This window comes from Triticum urartu, chromosome 3 (assembly GCF_003073215.2).
Source record: "Triticum urartu cultivar G1812 chromosome 3, Tu2.1, whole genome shotgun sequence".
In the NCBI taxonomy this organism is placed as follows: domain Eukaryota; kingdom Viridiplantae; phylum Streptophyta; class Magnoliopsida; order Poales; family Poaceae; genus Triticum; species Triticum urartu.
Window position 1 is genome coordinate 71,289,588 of NC_053024.1, and position 5,348 is coordinate 71,294,935.

The 5,348-nt window shown below is 47.8% G+C and overlaps 1 long non-coding RNA gene across 1 annotated transcript; it reads left to right on the forward strand.

Moving 5' to 3' along the window:
- The first annotated feature begins 545 nt into the window (after positions 1-545).
- On the forward strand, positions 546-793 carry LOC125547997. Its single transcript, XR_007300862.1, has 2 exons — positions 546-601; positions 700-793. It is a non-coding gene; the product is annotated as an uncharacterized LOC125547997 (long non-coding RNA).
- Positions 794-5,348: the final 4,555 nt, after the last annotated feature.

The following is a 5,348-nucleotide window of genomic DNA, read 5'->3' on the forward strand; positions in this document are numbered from 1 at the left end:
ATACATGTCAACTATTTCATGCCCTCTTTTTTCCACACTATCTATTGCATCTGTCTCTCATACAATGTCTGTACATTCAACTATGTTTCCTGTTTATCAGCCATTTGAATTGGAGCGGGTGATGCCAGTATCTAGCAGACTAAAAATACGGTCTTCAAATAAAACAGTGCTACCTCTTGGTGGAGATAGCACCCCGGTTGTACATGCACAAGAACCAGCCCTACCACACAAAACCCAAACTCTCGCAGATTGTACCACTACTGTGATGGACAGAGAACCAGCTTCACCCAATCTAACCCCAACCCCAGCCGATAGTAACCCTGTTCCTGTTGACACAGCACCATCTCCACCATAGAGCTCCCAAACAAGAGCAGTTAGTATGGCAGCTCCAGTGCCCAAACGGCCAGTACTATCACGGCGAAAGCAAACTCCACCAGTTAGTACACCTATTCCTGTGGAGGAAGCACAACCAGCTAGTCGTAGTTTAGCAACTATCGCATTTGATGTTGTTAAATCGTATGTGCGTATCTTCCCATCTTGGAAATATTAAACTGAAGATGAAGGAAAATGCCAGTTGCAGGTGTTTGTCCAGGAGTTATGTGTAAGTAATGTTATTCATGGCAATAACTTTGCTTTGTCCCACACATCCTACCTCCATGATGGTTATAATACAGCAAATTTTCCCTTTTTTCTCTATAGAGAAGGACCGATTTGGAAACTCAGGATGAGGTAACCTGTGCTAATACCTCTGCTATCTACAAGAATGCTTGGTGGTAGTATCAGAATTACCTGACGAAAATGTACTTCACTGGCAAAGAAACTCATCAAATTACCTTGCGTTCTCCTGAGACACATTTACTGGACGATGACTGGGAACGCCTTGTTCTGTACTGGTCCTGAACCAAGAATGTGGTAAGGTCTATGAGCTCATTTTCTATTTTTAAGTATTATATTCTTGTGTCTTATTGTACTCTGTTCATGTAGAACAAGTGCCTAAACCTGAAGAACAACTGTTCAATTTAAGATTCCATTGCTATCATAGTTCAAAAAAGCACTAGGCGTTAATTGTGCGTTTTGCCACCGCCTTGCGCTTTACTGACCAAAGCGCATGCTTATGCACAGATTATGCGTAGTTATGCACAATGCGTTTTGCCAACGCCTAGAGCCTAGGCGCGCTTAAACGCTCGCTTAGGCGCGTCTTTTTTAACTATGATTGCTTTGCTCTTGTATCACTGTATTTACTCAAACAAACTTATTTTTAAATTGAAGGTTCCAATCGAAACTCCAATGGCACAGTAGGTATGTTCACGCATGTTTCTTTAACAGGTTTGCTCTTATCAATAGCTCTGTTGATTTCAATTTCAATTGTGTATACAGTTGACTTTCATATCATGCACATTACTAGCATCACAACAGAGCCAATAGTGTTGTTGTACATGTAGACCCGTGGTACCCATCTGAAATCTTATTGTGTCGTGTAGTTTCCCAAGCTTTGTATTCTTTCACTTCTGCTTTGTCTTGAACTGATATGATTTGAACCGTGTCTCTATTTTGATTTGGCAAGACAATGCAGTGACCATAGGACATAGATATATGTTAGTTTGATGCTTTTATTATGTACTAGTACTTGGCAATAGAAGACTTGGTAGTTTAATCCTGTCCACCTTACTAATGAACTGGTTCATCGAAATGAGTTTCATATACTAGTACATGCTAAACTTGTTATGTGTCTGCTTGTTTCTTCTTTTAGAATGCTGACAGAATATTGGGGAAGAGTGCCTTATTAAGCAATGGTAAAGGAAGTAATGCAGATAAGGTTCATGATAGTGACACATCCTTGTTGGTCTCCAACAAAGCTGATAAAACAGCTAAGGAAGAATATCTTGAAGACAGCGAGTTAACCCCAAAGTCCTGTCTTGGTTTAGTCTTCAAGTTACTGGCCACTACCGCTTGCAAAGGCTATTCAAACTCACCGTCTGAATCAGTTCAATTTCTTGAGACTCAACTACAAGCTGAAAGACATCGATCAGCTGTGCTGCAACAAGAAGCGAAAGGACTGCAGAAGTCCCTGGAGCATTCAGATGCATACTTTCTGGTGCAATAGCATGCATTGGAGGATTTTAGCGCCAAACAGGACAAAGCTAATCAGCTTGCTAAGCTTATTGCCAGCATGGTGGATACCGAGGATAACGTTTCTTGAGCTCTTCTGAAGTTGTTTCAGCTATGCTCTTGTTTTGATGCCGCGTTTATATGCACTGGTGGCCAATTTTGACGGCCAGTGTATGTAATGTGCTGCTTTGTTCCCTATATTTGCACTGGTGGCGAACTTTGATGCCCAGTGGATGTAATATGTGTAATAGCGGTAATAGGCTAGCATTAATTGCTTGCTTATTTATTTCCTTATTGTCTTGTTTAGTTGTTTGCTTGTAGTCACTGCAGTTCTTTTTCTGTTTTTTTCTAGTGGCCACATTAGCCTATTTTTGGTAGGCCAAAATAATCATGGCAACACACGGACTGTTGTAACCATGGGCCTCCTGCAGGCCGTATGATCCATGGGCCTTTGTCTGGCCGTATGATCCATTGGCCTTCTATACGGGCCTTAGGGTCCATGGGCATTCTATGGGCCGTAGGGTCCATGGGCCTTCTATGGGCCGTACTATCCATGGGCCTCATACAGGCCGTAGGATCCATGGGCCTTCTACGGGGCGTATCATCATTTCGCCAATCATGGGCCGTACTATTCGTGGACCATAATGGGCTGTTAATAGGCCATATTTGATAACTCTATGAAAATAGCCCAATGGGTTTTTTTGACATGAAAACGGCCAATGTATTAACGGTCCGCAAATGGGCTGATTGTAATGACGGGCTGAATTTGGCCCACAAGCAGAAAATGACAGTAACGGGCCATATGTAACCAAATTCTGCAAATGAGCCCAAGAATCAATGGGCCCTGAGAAGGCCGAAAGATAACTTAGGCTGGAAACGACCCAATTGAATAACGGGTCGTTAATGGGTATAAAGTGATACACTGTTTATTACGGGCCAGCTTCACCACGGGTCATTAATCAGTTACAAAGGTCCTCATATGGGCCGAAAGAAGTCATGGGCCACACATGGGTTGGAAGTTAAAACGGGCTGAATCATATTGGACGGCCCAGATGACGCTACTGGGCCTAATTCAGATAGGGCGTAACGGGCCCTGGGTTAGCGGGCTGTAAATGGGCTATATGCGAACATGCCATTAACAGGCTTTCCGTGGGCCGGCCCGCCACGTTTTGACCAAGTCAAACGGACCGGCCTTTTCACAGGAATGGGCCTCTGTTGGGCCGTGCCACGTTTTGCCGTATCATAGGCGCCTTCGGTCCAATGAGCGGATGACATCTGTCCCAACGGTGAGCCGACACGTGTTTCCTCTAGCCAATGATGATTTTACATGTGGAAAATCCCCATTGGTCGGGGCTGTTAACGGGTTATCGGATCCAAAACCCGACCCGATAGCTTAACGGCGTTCCGTTACGGTGGATGCCACGTGTCGGTCACCCTTGACGAAAGCACTTTTGTGACGCGCGATTTATCGTCATGGACGTGGACACTTCCGTGATGATAATTTTGGTAATGTCATGGAACACTTCTACGACAGCACATGTATGACTTTCTTGATTCTCTCATAAAATCGTCATGGATGTACATGCATGACAAAAAAGTGACCTACTGTGACAAACACGTATCATCATGGAAGTGTATTTCTCTTAGTGCAACTACCGCACCGAGCTAGCCGACTTCGACATCGCCCGCATTGGCCTCCCGTACAACGCCATCTTCGGGTACCCAGCTCTGGCCCAGTTCGTGGCGGCGACTCATCCAGCCTACAACCTCGTAAAAATGCCTGGAAGAAAAGGTGTCCTCACCATCAAGGGGGACACCAAGGAGGCCGTGATGGCGCTCAAACTTGCCTTCTGGACCGCTGCGGCGGCACAGCCCATCGGCACCGGTGCTCCCGAGGCCAAGGAGGCCACGCCAACCAAGAAGAAGCAGTTGTTCACCCAAGACAAGGCAGAGACCAAGCAGGTGCCGGTCGACGAGGACGGCTCCTCAGGAGCCACCTTCACCATAGGTGCCGGCCTCAACCCCAACCAAGAGGAAGCATTGGTGAAATTCTTGTGCGCGAACAAGGACATATCCGCATGGGAGCCCAATCAGCTGGTGGGGGTCCCGAGAGAGGTGATTCAGCACCACTTAAGGGTGTGCCCCAATGTGTGTCCTATGAAGCAGCGAGCAAGGCGGCAGTCCATGGAAAAGCGGGCCTTCATCATCTAAGAGACTCGCAAGTTGGAGGCGGCAGGTGCCGTTCGTGAGGTTAGGTACCCCGAATGGCTGGCGAACCTAGTCGTGGTGCCAAAGAAAGGCGGGAAGGAGCGAATGTGTGTCGACTTCACCAACCTCAACAAGGCGTGCCGTCAAGATCCGTTCCCTCTCCTGCGCATCGACCAGATCGTCGACTCCACAGCCAAGTGCGACCTACTGTGCTTCCTGGATGCGTTCTCGGGGTGTCACCAAATCAATATGGCGGTGGAAGATGTAGAGAAGACGGCCTTCCTGACCCCATGTGGTGTGTACTGCTACACATGTATGCCCTTCGGACTGCGCAACATGGGTGTGACCTTTCAGCAGCTCATACACATCGCTTTAGGGCGACAGCTTGGGAGGAACACGGAGACCTATGTCAACGACATTGTGGTGAAGTCTCGGGAGGCGACAACCTTGATCCAAGACCTGGAGGAGACCTTCGAAAGCATGCGCCATGTGAACTTGCGACTTAACCCGAAAAGTGTGTGTTCGGTGTCCCTTCCGGCAAGCTACTGGGATTCCTCGTGTCACACAGAGGGATAGAGGCGAACCTGGACAAGATCAAGGACACTGAGGACATGAGCCCACCGCAGACCCTCAAGGAAATGCAGAAGCTGGCTGGTCAGGTGACTGCGTTGGGGCACTTCATCTCCAAGATGGGAGAGCACGCCTTACCCTTCTTCAAGCTGATGAAGAAGAAGGGCTCATTCGAGTGGACTCCGGAGGCCGACCGAGCCTTCCAAGACCTCAAGAGATACCTGACCACCCCTATGGTGATGGTTGCGCCACCGCCTCTCAAGCCTCTACTACTTTATCTTGCCGCCACTCTATACTCCGCCAGTGCTGCGCTAGTGCTGGTTCGGGAGGATCACCAAGCCAAGAGCGCACCGCACCAAGCTACACCGCCAGCCGAGATGACGCAAGAAGGCGCAGCAAGACCCATAGCGGCAGCAACAGAAGACCAAGCTCGGCAGGACGCCACCGTAGAGGTTCCCACA